Genomic DNA, 17126 nt, shown 5'->3' on the forward strand with positions numbered 1-17126 from the left:
TATTCATTTAGTGTCACTGTATGTATATAATCTCCTCTTTTAAGGTGTTCCCTGAGCCTTGGGCGCAGGATCTGTGTTGGCTGGGCATTTCACAATCCCTTGTCCTGCATCTTGACTTGTCTTGTTTTTCTGTAATGTCTCTGTCTATTGCAAAGAGAAGTTTCTTCGATGAAGAGCGAGGGCTACACTTAATCTGTGTGTATATTTAGAACAAGCTAGTTATGCCGCTTTAGTAGAGTGGTGGAGGTAGGGTCTCCTTTGAGTTGCCTGACCTCACCAGGCTCGGGTAGGTAGCTAGGTTTGCAGGACAAGGCATGATTTCCTTCTTGTCGAGTGAGCCTTAAGTTCAATTAGAGCGCTGTTGACTGCTGACAAGGTAGTATGACAAGGTTTTCCACCCTCAGGGTCATCGTGCCAATCTGGTTGTCGATGTGGTTCATAAGCATTACAGCTAGGTAGAACTGTTGTTGGTTCTGTGAAAGTTAGTCCCTAGACTTTTGGGTCAGATCAAGCTCAGGTCCTCCGGGTCTTACGTCTGGTGCACTCCCTTTTCCTGTCATGTGGTAGCCTGGTGTTTAGATTTACCATAAGGACTTCTCAGTGCAAGGGCATCTTGACAGGGCATTTGAAGCCAAAGTCACACCATGCAACAAACCTCACACAAGAGATTTATTGAAAAGAACGGACTGGTGACTACCTCTGACCTGGAGCAGGGACAACAAATAGAGGGTTGGGTGGAGGGAGGCCTTTGATAGTTTGTTTTTGGAGAGCATTCAGTGAGCTAGTGGAAAGTGTGTTGTCTGGCCTTTAATGCTGAATCATAGGGGTGGAGATCACCAAGTCTCAGGAGTCCAGGTCGAGCTAGGGTTAATGTGTTTTTCCCTTGGCCTTGGTCTCTGGCTTGGGGTCAAATCTGGTGTTCTTTCCCTGGTCCCTTTTCCCTACATTTCCACAGTGTGTTTATTCACCTCTGGATGCACACTGGGTCATTTTCTAGATAACTTATTTTGTGTATTTTTATTTGTTTTTGCTATGCTGGGCTGGCAAATGCTAAGCCAGTTCTGTCACCGAATGATAATCCAAACAATTTACTTACTCGTTTTCCAAAAAATTTGCTTTGAACACTCGTTACACGTGTTTATGAGGATGCATTTGTACTTTCTTGGGTAAGAGGCTCAACACTGTATCAGTTGCTTTCCTAAAGAAGCATCGTTTTGCACTCCTCTGAGTAGCATAGAGGTTGCTTCCAGGGGCCCCGCATTTTTACCATTCCAGTGTGTTCGTAGTGTCATAGTTTAACCTGTTTTTAACGGGTACAGACACTGACTTCTTGTGCTTACTGAGAGCAAAATTCTCATGGTAGAATTATGGGATCAACTTTGTGCCTTAGCGTCTTGAGCCAAGATGGCTACCGTGTTCTTGAGATAACTTCTTGCCATCATTCCAGCTGAGGTCATGAGACGGAAGTACTGGGGGCCAATTCTGTATAATTTTAAAAGTTATGTGTGCCTATATGTGAGCGCTTGTGTGTGTGGGGGTGGTGCTTGTGTGTATATGGGCATACATGCGCATGTGTGCTCAAATGTGTGCAGAGGCCAGAGGTTAATCTTCAGTGTATGTCTCAATCATTCTCCACTTTATATTTTGAGACAGAGACTCTGCCTGAGGTAAGAACTCACCATTCCAGCTGGCCAAGCTAGTCAGTGAGCTCTGGGGATCTATCGGTCGCCATCTGCCCAGTGCCAGGGTCACAACTGCACGCCACCATTCCTGCCTTTTTCTGTGGGTGCTGGGGATCCAAACCGAGCTCTACATGCTTTCCGTGGTAGGCACTTTACTGATGGAGCCATCTCTCCAATTCCACATAATTGCTGAAATCCACAGAAATCTTACCTGCTTATCTGAAACCTCAGAGAGTTTCAGCCAATTAAAAAAAATGAAACCAACAAGCAAAAGACAAAGGAAAGATAGGAGCTCAAATAGAAACCTCTCCCTAGACCAGGTTGTGAGTGGAGCGGAGCCATCCACTCTGCTCCAGCACCCAGTGCTTCCAGACCATTGTGGCTCAGTTGAGGAGAGAAGGAGGGAGTCTCAATGGCTTCCTACCATGCGCTCTCCCATTATTTCAGAGAAATGGAATGGTCAAAGGACCACTTAGAATAAAGGCTGCGTTTTCTAGCAACTTTGCAGATAGATGTGTTCACGGGGTTGAACTCTGGTTACTAAAACTTAAGCAGAAATAGAGTAGTCATTTCTAAGGGGGTGCGTTTTATGTTTTTTGTCTGTTGATTTTTTTAAAAGATTTATTTATTTATTTTATGTATATGAGTGCGTTATCTGCGTGTACACCTATACATCAGAGGAGAGCATCAGATCCCATTATAGATGGTCGAGAGCCATCATGAGGTTGCTGGGAATTAAACCCAGGACCTCTGAAAGAACAGCCAGTGCTCTTAACTGTTGAGCCATCATCTCTCCAGTCCCTGTTGTTGATTTATTATTATTATTGTTGTTGTTGTTGCTGATGTTGTTATTATTATTTTTTATTTTATGTGTATTTGTGTTTTACCTGCATGGCATATATGTGTATTACATTCATGCAATGCCCACAGAGGCCCCAAGATTTGCATTGGATCTCTTGGGACTGGAGTTTTAAGTGGTTGTAGCCACCGGGTGGATGCTCAGAATCAAATCTAGGTCTTTTGCAAGAGCACCAATTGTTCTTAGGTGCTGAGCCCCTGCTATGTGTCATTTGAGACCAGTTTGTTCTGTGGCCCTGCCTGGCCTTGAACTTGAAATCCTCCCACCTCAGCCTCCCGAGTACTGGGGTGACTAGCACGTACCAAGCTCAGGTCCCAGGAAGTGTTCTTGAAGAGAGAGTGTTTGTTCCCCCACTTCCTGACTGCGATCTGGAGTACGAACTTAATGGGTGGGATTGAAGAACTCCTTTTGTACTATGAGACAGAGAACTGTGCTGAAGGCAGTGGGCCAAGCAGACTGTCCATGTGAGTCAGAGTCCCTGGTAACATTCATCAAGCTTCTTTATCACATCTGGATTTCCTTTGGCTAGAAGAAAAATAAACTCACATCCTGTTTATGAGGTGCTGTTTTGTTAGGCTGCTGTCACTTGAAGCCAAAGCTAATTCTGACCTTATTCCCTAATTGCTGACTTTCTTTGGTTAGTGCTAGGGGACACATGGTTAACTTAGAGTCACCAAAGGGTACTGTCCAAGGTAAATCAACTAGAAATGTGACTGGCAAATTTGAAAGACCAGTTGGGGAAGGAGCAGGGAGATATGTATCTATCACAATCTACATCCCATGGAAGGTATGTTTCCGGGAAATAGAGGGGTTTTCAAAAGCCCTCTCAGCGAGATTTGAGATGCTGTTAGGAGGATTCAAAAGGAACAGTCTGAGAACAGCAAAGAGTCTTTTGAAGGGAAAAGTCCTGATTTCCAAATTAAAGCCCTCGTAAAGACCATGCCTGGCAGTCTGGCAGTGGGGCGTTTTGGGAAAACCAACTTGATCAACTAGAAAGCTAGCTCAAGAAGGTCTCAAAACCCAAGGAGAATTACACAGAGAAGGAACCACATTGTGGAGGGGAAATAAAAAGAATGTTTAAAGCAAACAGGGAGATACGAGAAAGACAGGCGTGGAGGGCCAGGTACATGGGACTTAGAAAGACAGGACTCTTCAGAGCTGAAACTATAATAAAAAAAATACTAAAAGAAAAAAAAAACTTTGAAAATGCTAGCCAGTGACTTTGAATTTGAAGGAAGCAAAGAACTTCAGATATTGTTCTACAAGTATCAGACAGGTGGAGGGGGGAGATGATCAGAGGGTAGAGAGATGGCTCAGCAGTTAGAAACACTGTTCTTGCCGAGGACCTGGATTTGGTGTCTAGCACCTACATGACGGATCACAGCAGCCTGTGACAGGGGATCTAATGCCCTCTTCTGGCTTCTTTTCTGATATTGCATGTGGTGCACTTAGACACATGCAAATGCTTACGTAAAAATAAATATAATATAACGAAAAGAAAAGAGGCTCAGATCATTGGTTAGTCTTCAGGTTGTGTTAATAGTGGAAAACAGTCACAGAATTCTGAGAAAAATAGTCCCAACTACAATTTGTTTTATAAATCACTAAAATAAGTTTGTGTTACTCACTATGCGCTAATCTCTGCTCAAAGTGCGTCTGTTGAATTATCTCACCAGACATTTACAACCCAGTAAGGTAGGGGCCGTCGACTGAGGATGCTACAGCATAGAGAGGTTAAGCATCTGACCGGAGGTCACATAACATGTAAATAGACAGTGTAAAAGGTACGGAGGGGAAATCAGCTTATGCTGTCGGGCACCATTCCGAAACCTTACCTCCCAAAGTAAAGTGAGAAATACCAATCTCATGAAGGGGACCTGCAGTTATGATCTGTACCATGAGGGGGCGCTGAGGAACTCCTGGGCCTGGGGAATTCAGCCTGCCCTTGCCTGGGTGCCATTCACAGGGGAAGAGCAGGAGGAAAGACCTGGGTGGTGCTTTCTCACTGACAAGGAACACTTCATTAGATGGAAGGAGCCTTGCCTGTCATGAGCGCAAGGCAGAAAAAGTTAGAGATGTCCTGTCTGGTTAGAAGTTAGGTGGAAGGGGCCAGTGTGTAGGTCCCCCCTCCCCAATTCCTGAGTGCTGCCAAATATGTTTTTTGAAGGGTGGCTCCTGCTTGTAATGGGGAAGGGAAGGAAGGACACAGGAAGACAAGATCAGCTTTGCAGGGGTGGGTCTTGCTTTCACCCCCCCCCCCCAGTATCCTGACAACTGTCCTGCTCCTCAGAACACAGCCCCTGAGTTCCCCATTTATCCGTCCATCCATCCATCCATCCATCCATCCATCCATCCATCCATCCATCCATCCATCCATCCACAAGCTGGTTTAAACCCACATCACTCATTCTTCATTGACCGATGTCTGCATATAGTTCATCCTTCACTCGTGGGTTCTGTGGGTCCCAGCTGGGTCAAGCATAGGTTTCGGGGTGATCCTTCAGGGCATATGCTGACTCAATACACAGACTATGGAGAAGGCTGTGTGGGTGTGTGGGCTTGTGGGTATGGGCTTCATCTAGAGTGAAGGGAACTACATACTACTGAATATACTGAATGGGGTCTGCGCATTGGTCACAACTACTTTAACCCTGCTCCTCTGGCACAGACCAACCATCCATTGAATAAACAAGTCTCTAAAGACAGGGCTAAGTCGAAAATGCACTTGGGGGCCCAGAGGGCCAGAGGTCTTTGTGTCTAAAATATCTGTTCTTCAGTCATGCAAATCTGAGTTCGGATCCCTAGAACCTGCACGGAAAGCCAGGCAAGGTGTTATGTGCCAGCAATTCCAGCACTGGGGAGGGTGAAGGCAAGCAGGTCCCTGGAGCTCTTTGGTTGGCCAGCCTACTGTACTAGGTGAGCTCTGGGTTCAGTGACAGACTGTCTGAAAGTGAGGTGAGGAGTAATCAAGGGAGACTTCCGACAGCAGCCTCTGGTCTAGCCTGTGCTCACACATGCATGTACATGTACGCACAAGCACATGCACACACAGAGAGATGGAGAAGGGGAGGAGTAAGGGGAGGGAGGGGAGAAAAGGAAGGAGAGAGAGAGGGAGGGAGAAAGAGAGAGAGAGAGAGAGAGAGAGAGAGAGAGAGAGAGAGAGAGAGAGATTGAGAACTTGATTTTTTTCCAATCGGCCTCCCATTTTATAACCAGACCCAGGCCGAGGTTGCTCTCTCCCACACCACTGTCTGAAAACCAGGGTGTGAATCTCACCTGAGTGCTTACAGGCTTAGTAGGCATCATGGGGAACCAAGATCAGGAATCGCTTTGAAATCATTTATACCATAGTCAAATTCTTAATTTTATATCCTAAGCCAAGCACGGCTGGGGAATATAGCTGGGAGCCGAGAGTGAGAGACGGTGGTGTTTTAGTCTAGAAGGATGTTAGAAAGGTGGCCTTCTCTGACAGTCAGAGGAGAGCTAGCTTGCGGTCAGCTGGGGGCTGGGCCAGAGGATAGGGAGGCACCTGGAGCAGTGTTGCAGAAACCCAAGATTTCGTTGGGTCCTGGCATGGGAGTTAACTCTGGTGTAACTCAGTGCTCTACCAGCACCTCCTCTGGCCATGACCTCGTGGAGTTCCTGCCTGTGCTCAGCTGCTACCAAGGTGTCTCCCAGGTCAGGAGCTCCTAGGTACTCAGGAGCTCAGAGCCCTTGCTCCACACATACACACGTGTAAGTGTGTATGTATGTCCATGTATGTGTGTATGTGTATGCATGGCAGTTGCAAGTGCAGGGATGGGGCTGTGGACTGTGAACATCCAACCCCTCTTCTTTCTCTGTCCCTTAGCTACTCCCATTCCTTACTTCCTCTCTCCCACCTATCCCTAGCTTCAGAGTCTCCCAATTTCCGGTTGATCTGCCCTTCCTCCCACCTATGTTTATCCCCTTCTTGCAGCAAATATTAGGTGATGCCTCTGAACTACCAGACATCGGGGTACGGAGATGAAAGGGTCGTGGTCCCCTGCGGGTGTCAGAGAAGCACTTTGGAAGTTAGAGAAGTTCCAGGGCCCTGGGAGCAGGAGGGAGGGAATACAGTTTAAATCAGCAAGCCTCAGGGGCAGGAGGTCAGAAAGGCAAGCGGGAGAGGTGACACCTAAGACGGCTTTGACAGATGAGTTCACCTGTGGACAGGAGAAAGGAGCCTTCCAGGAAGAGAAACAGTGGATGCCAAGGTTTGGACTGAAGCAGAGTCCAAGAGCTCCAGATTCCTGGACCTGGAGGGGGTGCATTTGTTGGGAAGGAGTTAGCCCCAGGCTGTGGCACCAAGGGCTTACTGCCCTGTCAGACCAGAAGGAGGCAGAAACAGGTTCTACACTGCCAGGAAAACGTCTTGCAGGAGTTCAGGTGTCCTGGTCAAGAGGAATCTGGGGACCAGCCACACTTCAACTGCCCAGCTGGAAGAAGATATATGAATGTACAAGGAGGCTGTGTCATGCTAACGCCCTTCAGCCCTGCCCCATGTTGGTCTTTATGGTTGCTGTTTCAGAAGGACAAATACGGAGCCGGAGCGGTAGAAAAGGCAAGACCTTAGGAGGTGTCATGGCAGCCCAGAGCCCTGGGGACTGTCTGCTTATCTCTCGCCTTTATGGATGAGACATGGACACATTTTCTGGAGGTTGGGGCTGGACACCTTTCTAAACATAACGTGAGCTAGGAGTGTGGAGAGGGAGAGGTCGAGGGGGAAGAGGGAGGAGGGAGGAGGGAGGGAGAGAGACAGAAAGATTGATTGATGTAGGAAAGAAGGCTGTGGTCAAGAAGAACTGGAAACCCTTCTCCACCTTGACAGCGCTATTAAACAGAACATACTCCAGAAAACCACAGGAGGGTGGGTGCTTTACGAGTTCCCTGTGGTGCTGCTGGAGGGGCTTCTGGATCAGTACATTCAGCACACCTCTTTCCCCAGCTTTCACACACACACACACACACACACACACACACACACACACACACACACACACCACATTCTCTCTCAACAAATTGTCTCTATTTTTTATGACCTTCCTGTGTGACCCTGGTGCCATTCTTTTTGTTTCCGGGTGGAAGCTTCAGCTGATCCCCCAGAAGTCTAAGCTGTGCGTCTAACAGAAGCATTATTTGCAAGCCTGCACAGGCAGCGCTGCAGGGGAGGTTGTCCTCAGGACCCTTCTTGGGCAGTGGAGCTTCCTTCCAAGTTAAGTGGGTAAGAGGTGCCATAATACAGCCTCTGATTGGGGCCCAACGTGCAGCCCAGACCTCTGTGAGCGTCCTCCAGAACAAAACTGGGCACAGGTATTTAGGGAGCTACAAAAAAAAGGCTTACATCGTGCACAGCTGGGACTAGGACTCTAAATGTGGGGAACCTGTGGTCTTCCTGTATGCCTGCACTGATTTCCTATATATCTGTAGGAATTCTCCCCTCCTGGAGTCACCGGAGGGACAGTCTCTTAATGCTGTCACCGTATTGCTCCTGCTTCGCCATACCACGTGGCCAGAATCTCTGCTTTGTCTCACAGACGGGAACAGAGCCAGGGCCACTGGACTCATCTGGCTGAAGCTGTTCTGGATCTTGGCACTGTTACTGGTATCCCTCAGAGCAGTAATTACTGCCACTTAGTCTGGGTTAGTGATCTGGAGCAAGGAGCAGGCCAGCATGTGGTCTCCCGCTGTCTGCAGACCAACCACGGACAGAGCTATGGCAGTTCATAATAGTAACAATGATGGTAATAGCTGTCATTTATTGGACACTTACTGTGGGCCAGGCCCTGCTAGGTGTGTTACATGGGAAGAGAGCCTCTTTCCCACTCCCCCTCCTCCTCAGTCTCACTCCCCCTCCTCCCCAGTCCCACTCCCCTCCTCCCCAGTCCCACTCCCCCTCTTCTCCAGTCCCACTCCCCCTCCTCTCCAGTCCTACTCCCCTTCCTCCCCAGTCCCACTCCCCCTTCTCCCCAGTTTCTCCCTATCCTCTCTTGCTTTTGTTTTAAAGCAGAGAAAATGAAGGTTGTTCTAAGCAGATAAAATGACTCAAAGGCGTCCTTACTCTTGTGTGGCCTGGTGTCAAGCACCACGGTCAGGAAGACAAGGCCAGGGGTGTGCATAACTTTGCCATTCTTGGGGGTTCAGCTGCTATGAAGAGGGACCTCTCTTTGATAAATTAATTTTCCTTCAAGTCCAAGCTTGGCTAGCAATCTTATACGGCTCCGAACTGGCTGCCTAGGGATGGTACCACCCACAGTGGACCGGGCCCTCCTTCACAATTAATAATCAAGGCAAACCTTCCACAGACATGCCCAGAGGCTAGTCTGATCCAGGCAATTCCTCAGTCGAGGCTTTCCTTTCAGAAGATTCTAGGCTGTGTCAAGTTGACAGTTAAAGCTGACTACGTGCGACACAACACCATGAGTTACTAGAGAGAATGTCTGAGAATCACACATATCCGTGCCATTCTGGGGTTTGGGAGTCAGAGGGATGCTGGAGCAACTGATGGACTATAAAAATGAGGCATGGAGGTCTGTTAAGACAAAGGCCGGATGGTGGTGGCCACAACTGACATGGGGAGAGAGGTCCTGTGGAGTTAGAGGTGGTAGTCAGAAGCCATTTTAGGGTAAGGTCAAGAATCACTTAACTGAGTTTGTGAGGTAAAGTGTAACAGGTGGGAAATCCTTTGGAAGAGTTTTGCTGTAACTTAGACAATTCAGATAATAACTTAAAGGTTAGGAAGGGGCTTGGGGACTACAGTAAAGGGAATCTTTCTAAGTGGGAGAGGAGCTTGTTCATGGCAAGGGCTAAAGTGAAAGAGGCTGGATGGGAAGCCAGAGAAAGGAAAGTAGGCAGAGGGCTAGCAGCTTAGTTGTAACGACTGGTATTATCAACTTGACAGGATTTATAATCACCGGGGAGACAGACCTCAGGGCATGGTTGTGAGGGACTATCTTGCCTCTGTTAACTGAGATGAGGAAACCTGTCCACTGTGGGTGGCACCCACCCCTGGCTGTGTAGGCAAACAATGGATGCTGAGAATCACATGCATCCAGCATTCAGTTTCCGATGGCGGAGGTGGTTTGACCGTCTGCTTCCAACCCCTGTTGCCATGATGGTCTGTACCCTTAAACTGTGATAATTTGCTTTTGTAAGAATGTTTCTTTACCAAGGTTTTATTATTAGTGTGCATGCGTATGGTTGTGGGTAGGAACATGCTCGTGCAAGTGTCTGAGGAGGCCGGAAGAGGTCAGATACCCCTGGACTGGAGTTATGTGTGGCTGTGAGCTGCCTGTCATGGGTGCTGGGAACCACACTCCAGCCCTCTGCAAGAGCAACAAGTCCTCTAAATCAGCGTGTCATCTCTCTAAACCTTTATCAGAATTATTTTTAATCACGGCAACAGGAAAACAGACTGAGAGAGTGTCTAGCTCCAGACTTCTCAGCTTGCCAGTTGGACCTAAAAGCACAGCCCTCCTCCTCCCCCTGATCCCCTATGGCTCCATTTCCTATACAGAGGCATGGTGGGTGCTGAGGTCACCCTCTGGTTTTGGTCCTAAGCTAGGGACCACCCTGTATGAATGGGCTCTCTCCTCCTCTTGAGTCTGATGCCTGTGGTGGGATTTTGTGGCCTCTGCTGCCCCTGCTCCGTGATTCTGTCACCTCCAAGGCCCTCCATCAATGTTTGCTAAGCGGCAAATGAACGGATGGATCTCGAGGACAGGGTTACTGCGAAACTCTCAAACATTTATCTTGAATCTCGGAAATGTAAGAAAAATTGGCCCATCTGTTTCTATATTATATCAAGCTAGCAAGAAGCCACAGAACTTAACTGCAGGCAGCTCGATCATGTGTGACAATCTGGGAGAGAAGCAGGACTCTCTCTCTCTCTCTCTCTCTCTCTCTCTCTCTCTCGTGTGTGTGTGTGTGTGTGTGTGTGTGTGTGTGTGTGTCTGCCTGTGAGCAAGAGTTGCATGTATGATCACACGTGTACATATGTGGCCAAGTATGTTGCTGGATGAGGATGCCCTGTGTTGTGACCTTGTCTAAGTGATGTGGTATTTCCAGGAGTGTGTGCATTTATGCATTTCCTTGTGCCCTTGCATTCTGGGAAGCAGGAACTTTGCTTGTCACCATCTGCCTCTACCCATACGGTATGAACCCCATGAGAAATCTCATTCTTTCTTTTTAAAATCAAATTTCTTGCTGTCCATGTAAATCTAAAAACCGTCCCTCCTCACTCATTCAGACTAATCTGGGCTGAGTCGACATGAATTCATCATCAAAACCCCGGAAGTACTTAAGAAGGTAGCCACCATCTCCAGTCCTGGCCGGCTACCTCCTACCCTAAAAGGGCATCACTTCCTCCACAAACAGCTTCCTGTTGAAGGCTTTACAGCAACAGAGAGGTGCTGTGTTTTTACCGTTGTTCAGGACGTGGAACCGACCAAAAGCAAAGCATGTCAAAATGTGGTTTCTATGGCAGAACTAAACTATGCCTTTCGTTTCATTTGAATGAATTAAAAGTAAAACTTAGAGCTGGAGAGGTGGCTCAGTCCATTGAGGTGCCTGCTCCCAAAGCACAGGGATCTGAATTTGAATCTCCAGGAGCCATGTAAAAAGCCAGGCGTGATGGCGCATGTCTGTGATCATGGCGCGGGGGAGGCAGATTCCGGTGATTCTATGGGGGTCTCTGGCCAGCTAGTCTGACTGAATCAATCAGTTCCAAGCCCAGTGGGAGACCCTATATAAAAAAATTTAATAAATACGTTGAAGAGTGATGAAGAAGCCACCTGATGTATATTTTCCACTCTGCAGGCACATGTGCACACACACACACACACACACATGTGCGCACACACATGCACACATGGACATGCATTCGCATACACACGTAAATCTGTACAGGGCCAGTTGATGTGATATTGAGCGGTTTTCATCTGGAACCTGCATCCCCTGCCTTTCTTTTCCTCCTGCCTCCTCAAATCCCAGTCTGGTGCCTGACACTGGGAGGCTGTGTGTCGAACACCAGCTCTCTCTCGGAAGGCAAGCAGCCAGGGTGGGTCTTCAGGGACTCACGCTAATGAATAGAATAATAAAGATTGATACAATAAGTGAAAAAATAAATATTGTCTGTAGATAAATGAGTGCTTCTGAAATGTTGGAGAAATATCTTCCCTAAAGAGTTACATAATGTCTTTATAGAGGAGTTTATCTTAAGAGTTTATTAAAATTGCCTCTCTCTCCCTCTCCCTCTCCCCCTCCCTCTCTCTCTGTGCATTAGAAGGGGACTTAGTATTTCCTGATTCATTCCTGAGGCCCACCATTCTCACTCACCAGTGGATCCCCACTGGAGTTGAACTATCTAGGATCTCTGCCCACTCTTGCACAGTCTGTGTCCCACCCTAAGCGAGTGGCTTTTCGTGAACTGCCTCCGAAAACAGCAGGAGCCTCGGTGAAGTGGCCCCCATAGTGCCTCCTCGCAGGGTTGTGGGGATGACACAAAGACACCGATTTCTCTGAAGAGTCTCTAGCATCCAGTAAGCTCTAGGAAGCTATTAATCATTGACATTATCATTAGTATTTAAATAATCATTTCCTCTGGTTAGAATCTGATGACTGGCCAGTCAGTCGAAAGGAATTTTTTTTTAAAAAGCTATTATCGATGACTTCATTTTTTTTCCGCTTTTAATAAGAAATTGTAAAGTCAAGACACACGATGCTTTATGCGTATCTCAGACCTGAAAAGGTTTATAAACTGGTGATTTCTGTATTTTCTTTTTAAACCTCGGGCTCCTTTATTGAATGGGTGATCAGCATGTAAAGCAGATAGAAATGGGTCTGCTGGGCCCTTGGGAAGCAGACTTCAATGGCCCCCTCTGCCACACTGCTCTTCAGCTCCATGTCACCTATAGCCTCTTCAATTCCTCTTCCCAGGGGAGCAGGTGACATGTGCCATTCATTCCTTAGCCATCGAAACTGTGCTGAGAACACTGGCAGATCACACTTGAGGTACTTTCTCCTTCCCTGCCTAGAGTCTCCCTTCACTGTCTCTGAACTTCTGATATCCTAAGTTCTGCCTGGGGAGTTACTCAAGAAGCTTCTTTACTCATCCCGTGAGACCCACGTGGTCCCCCCTCCCCCGCGCTCCTTCTCCCAGAGCATTTGAACACCAAGAACAAGGCTAGGCACTGCCTTTCTTTCTGCAGTTGACTACAAATCCAGGCATGTAGAAGCCAGTCAATAAATGCTTGCAGAGTGAGTGATTTTCATAGGAAAGGGGAAAAGGATGCGGAGTCAGGAGGCGTGGCCAAAGACTCCGGATGGCTCTACTGAGCCTCTCTGAGCTTCAGTTTCCTCATCTGGAAAGCAGGAGTCCTCCCTGTTTCACAACGTCGTCGATGTGAGGCATGAGTGAAGCCAGATTAGTTACACGATGTTCTTGATAGAGTGTGTGTGTGTGTGTGTGTGTGTGTGTGTGTGTGAGAGAGAGAGAGAGAGAGAGAGAGAGAGAGAGAGAGAGAGAGAGAGAGAGAGACGACTATTGTCATAACCGGGTGTGTGGCCCAGTAAGCCTCTGGGCTCCCTTCTGGGTCTGAGTAATGGAGATGGGTTCATTTGTAGAAGATATTTGCTAATTATTGTCTGGTTTGAATAATTATCTGGAGATCCTGGAAACAGCCCTTACCACGGATCAAACTGTCACATCTGCAGCCGACCTTTAAGCAATTGGAGTGGGGGTAATTACAAAGGGCTGGTGTCTCTCTAAATATAGCTGTTCCCCAGCTAAAGGTCAACTCAAGGGAGCACAGTTTGATAATTGCAAGCAATTTGATAATGAATTGGGGCAAACACTCCCAGGGGTGCAGTCAGAGCTTTCCTGTTAAAAAGACCAGGATGTGGGCAACCCGAAGGGGAGGTCTTGGGTTTCTGAGTCCTACTGGAGAACATCAAAGTTCTAAGAACAAAGTGGCAACTACCATAGCAAGGTGCTAGGCTTTGTAGATGGTTTGTGGGAGTGTATCCCTCACCCCACGGTCATGGGCTGGACCCCTGGTCTTCAGAGTGTCCTCGTGGAGGGGGGTGGAACCTATAAGAGATGAGGCCTCGGGGTTGGGGATTTAGCTCAGCGGTAGAGCGCTTGCCTAGAGAGCGCAAGGCCCTGGGTTCGGTCCCCAGCTCCGAGAAAAAAAAAAAAAAAAAAAAAAGAGATGAGGCCTCAAGGTAATTAAGCCACTGGGCACATGACCTCAGAGGAGATTAATGCTGGCCTCGTGGGGTTAGCTCCTGTGAAAATGGGGTTTATAAGAAGAGCGAGGATACTCCATGTGTGTGGCCTTTTCTTCATGTATCTGTTTCCCTTCTTACTTCCTTCATGTTATGACACTATCAAAGGGGGTCCTCACTGGAGGTCAAACAGTTGAGGCTGTCCAATCTTGGATAAGCAGTATATAAAAATGTTAGCTAAATTAAACCTCTTTTTCTTTATAAAGTAACCCGGCAACAGGAAATGGATTAATTCTGACGGTAACTGTGGTGGTACTTATGTTGGAGTGTGTGTGTGTGTGTGTGTGTGTGTGTGTGTGTGTGTGTGTGTGAGAGAGAGAGAGAGAGAGAGAGAGAGAGAGAGAGAGAGAGAGAGAGAGAGTTTTGGGGGTTATAGTCATCACTAGGTTCTCCGAATCCTAGGTTACGAGATTCTTCTCTGGTCTACTGTTTGTTTCCAAGCTGTATGCCTCAGGTCCACGAGGAAATTTCTATCCTCTGGCTAAGACCACTGACCAGCAGATGAAGCTCAAAGGAAGACTTGGGTGTGAATCTTGGTCCTGTCAGGATTCTTGGTGGAAGAGTCTGGACGACTCCTTCATTGGGTTCAGTTTCCTTACCTGATTGGTTTCCTCATGGAAACTGTGGTGCTTATGAATTGCTGCTCATAAGGTCAGAGGGAGATCCAGAAGGGAATACGCCTGAGTCGGTTGGCAAACCTCAAAGGGTCAGTAAACTCCTCAGACAGAGATGCTCAAGACACCTTCCTTCCCTCTCCCTGGTTCCATTCTAAGTGTTGCTGGCGTGGAGCCTGGACGTTTCTTACAGCTCCCTTTCCTCTGTCCCCAACCAGTATTCACACTGAGAATTTTTGGAGGGAGATGACCTGGAATGAAAAGGGAGTAGGGAAAGTAAATCTAAGAAGAGTGGGCGGGGGCTGGGAGATGGCTTGCCGCTTGCATAGGACCGGAGTTCAGTTCCCAGCACCCACATTGGGAAGCTCAAAGCCTCCTGTGACTTTAGCTTCAGGGGACCTGACACCTCTGGCTGGTGAAGGCACCTGCACTCATGAACACAAACCCTCAAAGACATGCATGTGTGTAATCTAAAATTAAATAAAGTCTTAAAAATAAGGGTGATTACCAAGTAAAGTATGAGGCTTGGGAGACAAGTCTTTTTTTACTTGATTTATTGTTTCACTTTCTGTCATAGTCTACGTCATGTCCAGTCTATACCTTTGGTCCGAAAAAAATAAAAATAAAAATTCCCCTGCTATGCCTGGAGTTTCCAAATCCTTTCACTTACAGTACTTAGAGAAAAATCTTTCCCTTCCTCACTAAATGACAATATTCTACTTGCCAGCAGGTGTCGCCACTGAGCACCCAATGAGTTCAGGCATTCAACTGCTCAGGATTGCAACTGCCTTGTTTCCCATTAAGCATAGGTCTAGCCACGGACAAAGCAGCCTCCTCCGGGCAAACATTAAACACAAAGACTGTATGGCGTGCTGTCAGGCAGTGGTGAACACTCTGCAGAAAGGATGGAAGTTGAGTGGAGGGCCAGGGCTCTTTTAGTCAGGATGGTTAAAGAATGTCTGGGAGAGGTATGTGAAATATCTTAAGGCCACAGGGGCTGATGGGTAAGGCATGTTACCTGAAATTATTGGTTTTCTTTTTATCGCAGCATTGAGTTTTTGCTTCTGAACCTTTATCTCATAGGGCTTGAGGGGTAGACATCAACTGTGTTCTTTACGGAGCTCTACCCACCAGGAATAGTTGTGACTCTGAATCCCTAGGCAGACGTAAGCATGAGGAGAGAGATGGGGCGGTTTATCCTTCCTCCAGTCACCAGCATCCAGACCTCTGCTGGGGCTCCCATACACTTGCTGGCTCCTGTTATTTCTGGGTCATACTGGACATGAGGACATTTCATGGTTTGTTCTTAGTTCCATTTGCTTGGGCATCTTCATTCGGAGGGGCTGATAAAAAATCTGACCTTGCTGTCTTCTGCCTTTCTGTTTTTGTGCCCGTAGCAAGGTGGAAGTAGGGTTTCTCTGCCAACCTCCAGGGAGTGGGCTAGGAGTTCTGTCAGCCAAGACCCTGGTCAAGACTAGAGAACACTGCTTCCCTAAAGGCTTGGGCTCTTCCAACACACACACAAACAGGGAAATCTGCTGGTTATTTCTAGTTTTGCCTGGCCCAAGCAAGCCCCTGAAGACCATAAACAAAATGCTGGCTCGCCCAGAGGAGGACGCGTGGTGAGGAGGGAAACCTGGGTGGAAAACCTATTTGGACAGATCTTTATATTCAACATTACCCCTGCTCACCTGCACACACACTCCCACTGTACACCCCCACTTCTTCACTTCTCCCAACTACATGTAAAGCCCGAAGGAAACAGGGGGCACCGGATGCCTATGTATTTGTACCAAGCCTCGTGTTCAAGCCCACGTTCGCCTCCTCCAGGGGAAGTGTGGTTTCTCCCTCTGAGTGTGGAGGGTAATTAAGTAGCTAGTTTTTCTTTTCACCCTAAATGAACAGCAAAGGCTGCCAGGCAAGAGGCAAGAGGCAACAGGAAGCATCCCGTTAGCTCCCAGCTGGCTCGGAAACTCTTGTCTAAAAATACAGAGAAGAAGGAGTGTGAAGGGGTGCGTAGGAGGGTTGTCCCCACAGTCAGGACAACTGGGGCCATCATGGAATATGTGCCCAAAATCTCTGTGCCAAGCCCTTCTTTTAACACAAACTCTCTCCCACCCAGATATTCCCGGTAAACTTTTCACGAATATGGGCAATCCCGCCCCCCGAAAGCCCTTGAAATGAAAAAAAAAAACAAAAAACAAAAACAAAAACAAAAGAAGCTGTGTGATGGGGGCATCAGGATGTGATGTAGGGAGTGCCAGGCAGGCTGGACCAATTTGTTGTCTACTTAGCCTTGGTTCTCTGTGGTCTCTGACATTTTTGCTGGGGGTAGAGGGGAAGGGTTGCCTGTGGGGCCTGGTGTGCCTGACATGTGATTAGGGCTCACTCACCAGCTGACCAGTCAGCCTTCTCCTGTCCGGCTGCTTGATAGTCAGTCATAGCTCCGAGTGTAGAGGGTGCTAATTGGACACGGAAGCCCAGACGGCTTCCCATCTGCCTGGCCTGGTCTTGCTCGGGGTCCAGCTTTCTTTCCTGCCCCTGGTCTAATTCTAACTTGTTTTCTCCGGCACAATACTATTCTTCTTAAGTAGAAGTACCCATGACAGAGAAGAGGCAAGGTCATGATTGGGAGTTAAGGAATTGGGATTGGATAACTGAGAGAGG

This window comes from Rattus norvegicus, chromosome 5 (genome assembly GCF_021556685.1).
Source record: "Rattus norvegicus strain SHRSP/BbbUtx chromosome 5, alternate assembly SHRSP_T2T, whole genome shotgun sequence".
Taxonomy (NCBI): Eukaryota; Metazoa; Chordata; class Mammalia; order Rodentia; family Muridae; genus Rattus; species Rattus norvegicus.